This window comes from Leptinotarsa decemlineata, unplaced genomic scaffold (genome assembly GCF_025532065.1).
Source record: "Leptinotarsa decemlineata unplaced genomic scaffold, Ldec_3_MD MMD2_tig00026340_RagTag_RagTag, whole genome shotgun sequence".
In the NCBI taxonomy this organism is placed as follows: Eukaryota; Metazoa; Arthropoda; class Insecta; order Coleoptera; family Chrysomelidae; genus Leptinotarsa; species Leptinotarsa decemlineata.
In genome coordinates, this window is record NW_027412694.1 from 6097497 (window position 1) to 6111301 (window position 13805).

The window sequence follows — 13805 nt, forward strand, 5'->3', positions numbered from 1 at the left end:
TTCTCATTCTACAAGGTATATATACGAATTTATTATCTCTGGAATTAATGAGCGGTCGGTGGGTAAACCCGTTATCGTTTCAAGAAGGTAACTGATTGTTGTTAAATGAAGGTGTTCGTACATTGTACTTAAGTAGTATGTTTTGAAAAACTTCAATTTCAAAAGTAATCATAATAATAGTAATGATAATAGTAATTATAATAATTGATCATATTGCTAGGTGCGAGTAAATAATACTAAGAAGATTTTAAAACAAAAGGAAAATAATGTATACTAGCCCAACAAACAAACAAAAGCAGGAATTTCAATCATAATCAGTTCTTTCTTCGACTAGAAAAAAATAACTATTGTTTTAATGCAGATACGCCTACTATTTCCAAAGATTACTTTTGATATGTCAAAATTAAGAATAAATAATATGAGACGGCGACAATAATGGAAATAATGAGCCCACAAATTAATTCAGGCATAGTATTCCCAATACCAATTGGAACAGCACATAGAAGGAATTCCCGCCTCGACATAGGCGTCGGCATATTATTTTTCAGTGGTAGATTTTCAGTTACTTATTCTCACATTCATAGCAATTGATGACCCCATGAAAAAGTTATCTCAACTGAATTTTTCCACCATGAGTAATTATGAAAAACTTCGAAATTCAAGGTAGTTGATTTCCGAATCGAAAACTCTAAAATACAATGAAAACACAAATAATCACACCGAATTCTTGTCAAACATATATTTACAAAATAATAGAGGCCAACAAAATTGCTAGAAAAATAAAAATTCTTCTTCGCTATATTCGGATGAGGTGGAATCATCATCGGGTTGAATAACGATCGGATTTATGGAACTTTGCACATAATATTTGTTCTCTTCTTTCATAACGTGGGCCACACAGATCTTCCACACATCACTATTACCTACTTCATTCACCACTCGCCTTATATTGTCAAGCACTACAGCATTCAAAGTCGGTGACTGATTACATTTCCGGAAGCTTTCTTTCATTGTGGCCCAAACCATTTCAATTGGATTGAACTCACAATAGTATGGAGGCAAACGTAAGAGAATATGACCACGTGTTTCACACATCGAATCAATATTTTTTGAAATTACTTTGTTTTATGGTCGCCAGTAATACCTTTTTCGTTGGAATCTTTTCGGGTATTTCCATGTCATGATTTCTCATATTTGGGAGAAGCTGATCACTGAACCAGGTTTCGAATAAAGCCGCAGTCATATCAGCAGACAAATCTTTTATATTTTTGGCCGACAGAAGCAAAGCGTTAGGTACGAAACCACTTTCATTCCCGGCATGCAAAATTATAACACGTTTTCCCCTTGAAGAAGGTGTGTTCAAAGCACAATATTTGGTTTCGTCTACCCAGCCATATTTGACAACGTCATGAGTGTAAAACCAAGTTTCGTCGAGGTAGATAATATGTCTGCTGGATTCTCGGTAGCTTTTCATGCGCCTCAAATATTCTTGTCGGAGTTGAACAATGCGTGTTGATTCCATTATGACCATTCAATTGTTTAATTTTTTATATTTGAAACCACAAGACAATAAGACACCTCGTAGAGTTTCTAAAGATTTGTAATTGTAATCGGGATAGTCGAGTAATTTATACCAAATCATTTCCAAGGTTGATACTTTATTTTTTTGATATATACCATAAATTGTTCGTCGAGTCACATCTTTTGTAGCACCATCAACGTTTGCGAATTTTTTATTCCTTTGTTTTCGTTTCATTGCATGGTCAATCAGATCCCCTATTTTAATGACCCGAAGAACTGTCGAACGACATAGTTTCGTTAACTCGCATATTCTATTCACAATGGCATTCTCTGAAGTGTGACAGTTTTCCTTCTTCAAGTATTCATGAATATTTAAAATTACTCGCTGGACTTGAACATGTAAGTCCTTATTTTCAAATTCCGGATCCCTGTCGATTGACACAGAATCCTCACACATAATGTTATCATTTGTTTCAAAAGGTCTCCAGAAAGCCATATTGATGAAAGTACCCAAAAACACTAAGGTTTTCACAAAAATCGGTTTAAACGATGACATTGGAACCTTTGGTGTAAAAGTTGAAAACTTTTTCTAGAGATCAATTACCCTAACACCAAACTGATATTTTTGCACTCGATGCGCGTTTCGCTAACAATGTTAGCATCTTCAGGAGAAGCAAATTGATACTGAATCTAAAGACAAGAGTTAGCTGTTTATATACCTTAAGTTTTTTGGTTCGATGTGAACTTTGTTTGTTAAATGATGATTATCCTAATTGATTTTTCGGTAACTAACTAATGGAACCACTACCTGCAAATTAATTTGTCAACAAAAGATTAAAAAGCGCGTCGAGTGCAAAAATATCAGTTTAGTGTTAGGGTAATTGATCTCTAGAAAAAGTTTTCAAATATCGGTTTGCAAAACCACTCACTACCTAACCTAACCCCACGAACACACGGCACTGATAAAGAAATATTGTGGAACGGACAAAAAATTAGTATTCAGCCAGTCCAGCTAGCCAAGCCTTTACTCCTCAACTACATTTGATAGCACGTTTACAAACTATCTGGGCGACTAGGGGCCACAGGCAAGAAATGTTTATGATTGTACTCTTATTTTTATTGTCGTTCCAATTGGGAATGGATAGAATATACTACCTTATCTCCAAGTATGTCCATTTCCAGTTTTCTCTTGAACATAGGAGGTCAAAGTTATTTCATTGCGTGAGGAAGTCGATTGTAGAGGTAATGTTTATAAACTGATGTGAAAAGTTGATTTTTAAATCTGAGGTTCAAATTATCTCATTTCATTATGTAGATCTGTATCTGTTAAGTAGGGAGGGTGAGTGTAGACTCACAGCACTTAGGCCACATGTGACCCATTGTACATCCTCCCGAGGAGTTGTCCTCCTAAGTCATCGTCCATCCTGTCCTTTCCAGGAAGGTGGACAGGTCACTAGGAGACATCTCCTTTATATTGGCAGGTGTAGGCCAAGACTTGCCGAACACACACTCTCTTTGGCAATCTAGAGGTGTCTTACGATGGCCTCTGCGAAGGTTTTGGAAGGTGCAGCGATATTACTGTCATTGCGCGGCTTTTTCAACTTTCTTAGGGTTCCCTCTGTGGAGGTGCACAAGTGAGGGAGCTTTCCTGCAGGGGCAGCCGGTTCCTTGCCTTTATTCAAGGCGGAGCTCTTGGCGCCCGCCGCAGGAAGTGCCCTTTCTGTTGGAGCCTCATTGCAAGCGGTAAATTGGGGTGGTCATTTCTGTTCATCCCCAGCCACCGCCTTAGATTGAGGTGAGTACTTCTGTCCAGCCTCGGAATTGGTTTTTGTTTTGTTGTTTCTTTCATGTGTGTTTCACGAGTAGCAAGGGAAGAGTTGGTCACCTCTGGCAGAGCCCCGCATTGCCACGGCACGATTTCTTACACCTTAGCTTGGGTAGGCTGGTCCACGGTGGCATGTTTTGCAAAGGCTTTTGTGGGGTTTCAGTTCTCCTCACCCTACTCATTTCTGCCGCTGACCAGGAGTCCGGCGACCCCGTCCGTAAGGCCACATTGGCTTCCAGGACAGGGCCTCCAATTCTCTGGTCGTTTCCCCAACCGCCATTATCTTATAAAAGAGAAATATAGGCATGAAGTATGTACGTCGTACTGAAAGGGAATAAAAAAATCATAAAGAAGTATATTTTGACCAAAAAAGATGTTGATCTCGGTCCTGCGGAATTCCTTAGCTGAAATGATGTAGATTATGGAAAATTGTGAAAGACTTGTAAATTCGATATCTCAACCTCTAATTACAATATCAAACTTCCATAACTCATTTTTTTCCTCAAAAATAGGGGAAATGCCAAAACATTTATTGGTCATACTTCGAAAAATATTAAAAAACGACCGTGCTATGAATTCTCACAAATTCGGCTCTTCCAACTTTCAAAAAATTCTACATATGTTTTTTTGAAATATTAGAGGCCGAAATTTGGCACGGAGGCTTCCCTTCTGACATACTATCATAGAAAAAATCGTAGTTATGACACTACGAGTTGAGGAAAAACATTTATATTAAACAACTCTGGAATTTTTTCCAAGTTTAAAGAAAAAAAAAATATTTTCTGGGTTTTTTGACCATGATCTGAAGGTTTTTATGTCTGACGATTCGTCTACTATTGCGGTAGACATTATCAAAGGCAATGAAGTAACGGTCGCAGTGCCCGAGTTGGTTCTCAAATTGTTGTTCCCGTTCCGAACGTGGTAACTACGATGAGGGTATTTGATTCTGGTTTCATATTATTGTTGTGGAATCGGCCGCGGTGGTAGTGCGCCCGACTCACGATCGGAAAGTCGTGGGTTCGATTCCCGCCTCGACCAGATATTTTTCTAGAGAGAATTTATCTGGTTGAAGCTGGGATGATTCTGCAACCGTGTTAGGAATCACACGTTGAAAGGTAAGACCTCATTAGTCCTTAGCTGGCACAAGTTTCTCAACTTCTGAGAGTTGTCGTTCGTATGGGGGCGGCAGCTGATTAACGGAAAAACATATTTTAATATGGATTTTTTTTTAATACAGATTAGTTGAGGTGGCTTGGTTTCTCTCTATTGGATTACCTGGCCTTGTTTGTGTACCTTCAAGGACAGGGAGCCAGATTTTATGAATGTTCATTGCCTCTTTTTTTCTATTGAAATTATCCCTCTTTTTGATTTTCTATTGCCTCTCTAAAGGTACACTCTTGGATAGTAATTTTCAGTTTTATCGAGTATTACTGTATCTTCAAAAGAGATAATGTGAGTGTCTTCTTTGTTGAGAGCATGTTTGGCTATAGCTGATTCGTCGGTTTGTTTTGAGTGAATGTCTTATTGACTAGAAATGGCAGGATATCGTTTCATTAGCAGTAAGATTCGAAGGTTCACCAAAGATTCTTCAAAATAATAATATTTCTTCAATTGAGAATATTTGTTTTAGGTTAGTCACGAATAAACGTGATCACATAGATGTCTGACCAGTGTCTATTTATAAGAACCATGCTGTTGTACAGTTAAGATTTCAATCTACAATTAAATGTAGATTTAAATCTGAATTAAATCCACATTTATACTGTTTGTTCTGCATAAGATGATCAACAAGTATTGATTGTTATGAATTAACTAGCTTCTCTCAAACTCACGATATAAGTCCTGAAGAAGGAAATAAACATTTCCGATAGCTTGACATAATACCAAAGAGTTTTTCTTTCTCCCTGGCATCCTCAAAATTGACTGCAAACTCACAAACAGAAATCACATAGTGGTTTCGAAGTTCTTTCTATATACATATATTATGTATAGTAGTCTTGCTGACTAGGTAGAAAAATTACTAAACAGGTACGCAGCATACAGCAAAAGAATACTTTCACAGGACATTAATTCCAATATTTCGACACTGATGATATCGATAAAGAGTATCAAAATATCGGAATTAATGTCCTAACAGTATTCTTTTGCGTAACCAATAGTTCAGTAATTATTTTATTTCTTTTATGTCAACATTATTACTTCGATTATGGCTAATTGAAATTTCATTTGTGGTAAAATCAGATGTTAACTCGAAAATGATGGACTACTGAAATTAATATTTACTCGTTACTATCAATAATAATAATTCAGTAATTTTCTCAACATTATTTTCTTTTTTAATTAATTCATAAATGCAAATTTGAAAGAATAACAGTCTACTTATGAATGCTAATTTATGTTTTTGAATAAATAAGTAGTTCAAGGTGAAGCTTGTATTCGCAAAAAAGTTATTAAGTGTAGTACAGGACGGAATCCAAAAGAACGGGAGGTTTCGCATTGCTTTGCAAAATTTTTATCTAGTTTGATTCAGTGAAAACTGGCTAACTGGAGACTCAAATTCAAACTGTACACCTAAATGATTACACTTTGGCCTTCTCCTACTACCGCGCCGAGTACGAGCACGGTGGTGTTGGCATTTTCGTAAAAAATAACCTGAAATATGTACCTATAGATTTGTATCAGGATTGTATTGCTGACCACGGAGAGTTTAGCGCGATCTAACGGTCTTTAAGTAGAACAGCCGTCATAACCTGTTACAGACCTAGTATCAGCTCATGCAACTTTGAGTTATTTTTCAAACAAATCACTGCTATACTAGATGACTTAGTGGTAAAATATTCGAAAATAATACTAGTAGGGGACTTCAATATCTATATACTAGTCGATGATAATAAATCCATTTTTTGGAGAGACATACTCGAGTCTTATGGACTAAAAGTAACTATTTTTGCTCCCACTCGAGTAACATCTTCGTCTTCCATCGATAACATTATCACTAATATGAAATGAGAATAATTATAAAACTTCAATTGACGAACCATGCCTATCTGACCCTAAGTCTCAAATTCTCATCATATACTTTGACTCTGAAAATCACGAAAAAGTTCTCAATACAATAAGGGTCATACATAAGGGTCGAAATACTATGAACTGGACCGAATTCGTTGATCTGACTTGTCCAGATAAAATTTCCGATTATCTAACAACTCTTCACAACGCCCTAATCACACAAATTGTCCTGTGAAAAAAGTCTATGACAACTGCAATCTTAAGGTAAAATTTTTTGATGAAAACTTGAGAAAAATGAGAGAGTTTCTCTCGATATTAAAAATAATTTCGGGCAGAGATACAATCAAGAGGTAAAAAAGGGAAAACTGAAGCTTATAATCAGTTTATAGTGAAATCTAATAATTCAGCCAAAACATACTGGAATTTGATAAACATGGAAAGCAATAGAGGTTAAAAAAAGGTAAAGAAAGATGTGACTATAACTCCTGAAGAGGATTTTTTATCAATAGTTCAAGTGATATTATAAGTGCACTACCTGATTGCGATCAGAATGCAATCAATTTTCTTGTCCCACGGAAATCACCGAGAGGCTCTTTTTCTCCATCCAATAGCTGAAAGTGAAGTTCTTGAGACCATTCTAAAACTGAAAAATTCATCTTGTCCTGGTATGAACGAAATGATGAGCAAAAATTGGCGTGAAGTTATCCACAGATTTCTGGCCACACATGCAGACTTAGAGGAAAATAAAAATCTGTGGTTGGAATACGAAATTATTAGCACCCGTACTAATATCTGCGGCTGGATATACCTATTCATTATAGGTTGAAAGTGGAATTATTAAGACTTTTGGTGTTTAACTTTTTTATAGAATCTTGAGTAGATTGACGCGTTGATAATCGTTTTCTCATCAACAATACAAATTCAGGGAAAAATAAAATTGGAAATACTAGACTTACTTTCTAATACTTTTCAATATAGAAATGATATCCGATGATGTGCGTCCATCAAAACCACACAACTTCCATAGTTTCTTGAGTAGATTAACTTGGTGATGACAGTTTTCTCGTCATCTAAACAGATTTCGAAAAAGAAATTGTTGAAACAATCAGACTCATTTTTTGAGATTCCTTGTATTTATGAAAATCACACACCTCTTATAGAATCTTCGGTAGATCGATATAGTGAAAACTGTTTTCTTGTCACCCATACAGATTTCGAGAATAAAATTGTTGAAACGATCAGACTAACTTTTTAAAACACCTTGTAGAATTGGAATTAAAAGTCTACTTTTGATGCTTCTACTTGGTTCAAAGCCATCTCTATGTCTACAAATAGGTTCTCAATAGTTTGTGGCGTGAATTTAGGACCTAGTTCAAGTGTTTGTATTTCTAGGTCTACAAATAGATGAAGTACGATGCCCAATAGGCTGAAACAGCTGTCTACCGGTGGCTCTTAAATTGAAATCAATATGGAAATGATTAATAAGTACTTCATCTATTTATTTTATATATATATATATATATATATATATATATATATATATATATATATATATATATATATATATATGTTTTGTTCTTGTAGTGCGTTAACGCTTTTCGTCCTGGATAAACTGGTAAAAATTTAGCCCTTGCAATTTCGCGACTCTGTTCCATTCAATATTATTTTTATGTTGTCTTCGATTATTTCTATACTGGTATACGAATCTTCAAAAATGATACATCAAATGAAACTGAAACTGGTCCCTCTCGCGACTTTAATCCCTAATTTCTCTATTAATTTATGTGATTTAACAACACTTAAACTTGATTGTGTGATTAGTAAAGTTTCAAATTGTTTGTTTAGCCATTTGGGTAAAATACTTTGGCTGTTACTGGGGATTCCAAGAAATATATTTTCCAGCAATTTCCTTTCTTCTGTTGTTTTTGTCTTCGCAAAATTATTTGAGAATTTGCAATAGAAGCAGCAACAGCAGCAAACACTTTCATTGAGGTCATTGTAAAGTTTGTTACCTGCTGTTTATTAAATGAAACAAAAAATAGTGAGAATTGCGTATTCCGTATTTGTGGGTGATATTGATAATATGTGAGCTGCAATGTAATGAACTACGATTTTCATACAAAAACAATTATTATCTACTAAAGTATTGTTTTTTTAAATGTTTTGTTCGCAATAATGCCCTTATCAGGAGTAAAAGTAAACCAGTGGCGCACATCGACAATTTGATATGGAAAGCTCTGAAGTGTCTATAAAAGATGTGCATCTGCTTCTGAAAAATGTAAATGAAAATTCGTCAACGGCTGCCCAGAAAAAGTGGAAGTGATTAGCAACAAAGTTGGAGTACTTGAATACGAAAACATAATACTGAAAAATGAAGTTTGCAAACTTCATTACAGATAACACAGAAACACATATATTTTTAACACATACTTCACAAATATAGGGCATAACTTAGCAGAAAAGATCCACATAGAAATTTTATAACTTCGGATAAAACTCTGAATGAATTGATATTTCTAGACCTAGTGTCAGATAATGAATTAATTGAAACCATCTCGACATTGAAAAGTAAGTGTGCCGCTGGAGAAGATGAAATATCCACGACATTAATAAAATCGGTACATTCTAGTATTATTGCCCCCTTGAAACATTTAATAAATTTGTCTTTCGAAACAAGGATAATACCTTCCCAGTGGAAGAATGCAATTATCACACCCATTCATAAATGTGATGATTACAAAACCCCTAGCAATTATAGACCCATCTCAGTTATAAACAACTTTGCAAAAATATTCGAAAAGTGTTTGAAAGATCGTCTGATGAAATTTTTTACCAAGCATAAGTGTATCACAGAGAAACAGTATGGATTTCAGAAAAATATGAGTACAGAAGATGCAATTATGGATCTAACTAAAAATATTGTCGGAGGCTTGGATAAGTCAAGAAAATGTCTTGCGGTATTTCTTGACTTGGCCAAAGCTTTAGACACTGTGTCGCACAATATTTTGCTTGAACGTCTCAATAAAGTTGGCATACGTGGCACAGCAAGTAAAAATTGAAGAGTGTCTCAGTGATTCATTGAAAATCACAATAGGTGTTCCACAGGGTTCAGGGCTGGATCCAATATTGTTTCTCGTGTATATTAACGACATTGCTGATCTAAATAACTTTCATGGCCACATAGTATCATATGCAGATGATACTGCTATTGTTTTCATAAATGATACATGGGAACAGGTATATGAATGTACTAAATTAAGCCTCTCTCACATCTACAATTGGTTGAATCACAGTCTATTAACAGTAAATTTTCAGAAGAGTAATTTTATCACCTTCTCTCTAACTAGTGAAGACGAACCTACAGATATATTTCAGTACATAGTTATTCTTGTGATGAAATATGCCTCAGAGGTTGTCCACAGATTGAAAAAATTAATAAACTAAAGTATCTTGGTGTGATAGTGGATCAACACCTAAGATGGGATGAACATGCATTATATGTAACAAAGAAATTACGGCAACTAATACATAAGTTTTATTTGCTACGTGATATTCTCAGCAGGAAAAACCTTTCCATAATTTATAACTCATTAGCTGAGTCAATTTTAACATATTGCATAGTAATATGGGGAGGTCTCTACCACAATGCTCAAAAAATTGCAAACTACTCAAAATTGTTTGCTAAGAATACTCTTCAAAAAGGACAGATCATATAATACAAAAAGTTTGTATAAGGAATCCAAGAAACTAAACTTCAAAAACTTATTTGTATATTATTGCCTAATATATACCTACCGTAAAACAAAGCCCATTGTTAATCCGATTCAAACAAATCTACTGACTTGCCAATTTTCAAGAAAAGTCACTTACAAATATTTGTTTTCTTCATTGGCCCTAAACTATATAATTCACTACCTTTATGTGTGAAATAATTGAGAAGGGAGAAAGATTTCAAAATTACAGTAAAGGAACTCATAGAGTCAAATGAAATTAATGTTAATCTTTTATTCTGAAAATAATGTTGAGCTGATGATACCTATAATTTTAAATAACTATCAAATACTTACCTCATAAAAATGTCTGTACCTCTTTGCTTTTTATCTGAAATCAATATTTACTGATCACTCGTCTGACTCGTCTGATTCATAAACTGTTCCCAAATGAATGATATATGTACTAAATGTAATAACTCCTAACGGACATGTATTGTGTGACATTCTATTCAAATGAATAAACGAATTTGAATTCATAAAATATTAAAATAGAACAACTTAGTCATCTACGGCATGGAAGAAAAACCAGAAAAAAACCAGGAAACGTTTACAGAAGAATTTACCAAAGTAGCAACAACAAAACTGGATGTGCATTTGAGTAAACCAGAAATTTGTAATATTTTCAGACTAGGAAAGGAAAAGGAATATAGCAGAACTATACTATTATCGCTTAGTAGCCGGATGAGAAGACAGGAAATACTGAGAAGCGGATCGAAATTAAAAGAAACAAAAGTTATAACTGAAGAATTAACTGACGAGGAACTGAAAGAAAGAAAAACTTTGACAATAGGCCTTAAAAAAGTTTGGTCTGCCAACAAACTAGCATTTATACAAAAAAATAACTGATAGGGGAAAGCGAAGTGTATACAGCATCAGAAATGAAGAAATATATGGAAGTAAGTGAAAGAATGGTAATGTATTACCAACCCCAAAAAGGAGGGCTTCAAGTGAACCCACAACACCATCCCCAAGCGAAGTAGAGTTAGAAATAGAAGAGAATATATCCACTGATGCAAATAAAATAGAAATTGTCAAACCACCCACCTATAGAAACACAGATCAACGGCATAAAGGAAATATTACAGAAAACCTCAAGAAAGGCATTCATTACAATTTAGGGGACCCCAAAAAAGAACTTAGGACAAGAAAAAACTATATACTAGAGATCTAATAGGTCAAAACAAAACAAGACAAGGTGATTATAAATAAAAAATTTCAGAATAAATTGTAATTACTATTACCATCATCATTATTTAAAGAAAATCATGAATCGTTATATTCAAAATTTTGAGGAAGAAAATAATGATACTTTTATTTTGAATCCTCATCAAACAAATGAGTTGTTGAAAATTTATGAATGTTCTGCAAACTTCAAACTAATATATAATATTAGAAATCTAAATGAAAATTTGGATGAGTTTTCAGTCTTTCTTGAACATTTTGAGTTTAACTTTGAATGTATCGTACTTGAAGAAATTTGGAAACTATCTTATAGGAGCATTTTTAATATTCCAAAATATAAAATGTTGTATAACGACGGTTGTCTCAAACAAAATGATGGCACAATTATTTTCATAAAAAATGATATGTATTAGTCACATGAGTTGATACAGTTCAATAACTCATTCTCAATAAAATTGAAAATTGACTTTCATGGTGAAACAATTGTGGTTAACGAACTTTACAGATCCCCACCAACATACATTGATCTCTTTAATATCAACCTTCAGAAATACCTAGAAAGTCAATCAAGAGAACAAGTGTCGGTGATACAAGTATTAATATTCTGGAAAGGAATAATAATAAATAATGAGCCAACACGGGATGTAACATGTTTGGGACCATATATTCATAAAAACCTCTTCTCATACTTAACACTGAAAATAAAATTCTCATCATGATACCGACAGATATAACCGATCACTCTACCGTACTCGTTCAACTAATCACAGATAAATATCGTATCAGACAAAATAAGGAGACGAAAAAAGTGCAAAAATTGATAGAAACTGAATTTATTCTAAAACATCTAAAAACGTTGATTGCCAAAATACCTATATATAGAATCAATGATATTAATATATGTATGAAATTTTTTAAAAGTATATTCCTAAATCTTTTTGAAAAATGCACATATTACATAACGATAAAAAAGACAAAAGTAAACGTACAACAAATGGATTACCAGCTTAATACTTATATCAGAACAGTTAAAGATCTATAGTAATAATAATATGCTTTATTATCATAATATCATGATCAATTGTATCCAGGTAAATCTGGAAATAGATGAAAAATGTGTCAATATTTTAGCTATTTATAGACCTCCCTCCACGGATGAACTTGACATTCTAAATAATTTTGAAACTTTCTTGAACTTTGAAGATTATCGTAGATATGAACATGCTTCAATTATAAATGATATTAATCTCAATATTCTCAACACCTGTCCAGAAACTGACTATTATCTAAAGTTATTATCTGCAAATGGTTTCATTTCTCTCATAAATAAAATGACTAGAGTTACAAAGACAACTGCATCATGCCTAGACCATATTTTTTTTAGAAATGAAAGTAATCGTAGTCATGATCTACATCTAGCCCTTCTAAAAGTAGCAATAACATATCATTATTCAGTATTAGTAGCATTGAGTATTATTGAAAAGAAGGAAAATCACCCATTTCCAAATGTTCATAAGAAATTGAATGAACAGAAATTAATACTGCTATTACAAAATCAATGTTGGGATGAAATATATGTAAACTCAGATCCAAATGAAGCTTTTGATATATTCTTTAACATATATGAGAGTTTAGTCAAATACGCGACAACAACACTTACATGGAAAAAAAGGAGAAAAAAGAAACCATGGATATCACAGGGCATAATAAATTCGATAAAGAAACGAGACAAATTATTTCATTTGTACATAAAAAATCCATTAGATAATGACAAAAAAATTGAATATGTAAGTTATAGAAACCATCTGAACAAATTAATTAAAAAAACTAAACAAGACTTTTTTAATACAGAAATCTGGAAAGCTGAAAAAACACCTAAAAGATTGTGGGGAGTTATAAATGATTACACGAATAACTATCGAAATAGTCACGAAAATATCAGGAAAATAAAATTAAATGACAATTCTGAAATTACAGATTCACTTGCAATAGCTGAGCAAATAAATAATTATTTTTCACATGTAGGGCAACAATTAACAGAAAAAATCACATATCCAATTAAAGAGCAAAAATTTGAATGTTTGATTAAATCTTTTTTCTTAAAACCAATTGATAAAGAGGAACTGAGAGCTATGTGTTTGACCTTAAAAAAGGAGAAAGCACCTGGACAGGACAATATAAAAAATTAAATGATCAAACTTTCATCTGATTATATATCAGAACCACTTTCCTATATTTTTAATTTATGTATAGAAACTGGTAAAGTACCAAAGCATTTCAAAACTGCTACTATTAAACCATTATACAAAGGAGGAGAAAGAACATGTGTATCAAATTATCGACCAATATCCTTAACTTCATCCTTTGCCAAATTATTCGAGAAAATCATAAAAAATAGATTAGTGAAGTATTTGAACCAGAATAACATTATTGCAGATACACAATATGGTTTTCGTGAAAGCAAAAGCACCCAAAACGCCATTGCAAAACTTACT

The 13805-nt window shown here is 33.5% G+C and overlaps 1 protein-coding gene across 2 annotated transcripts in view; it reads left to right on the forward strand.

Annotated features, from left to right (window-relative positions):
• Positions 1–13805, forward strand: part of LOC111507534 (low molecular weight phosphotyrosine protein phosphatase 1) — a 59761-nt gene that overhangs the window by 38548 nt on the left and 7408 nt on the right. The window lies entirely within an intron of this gene.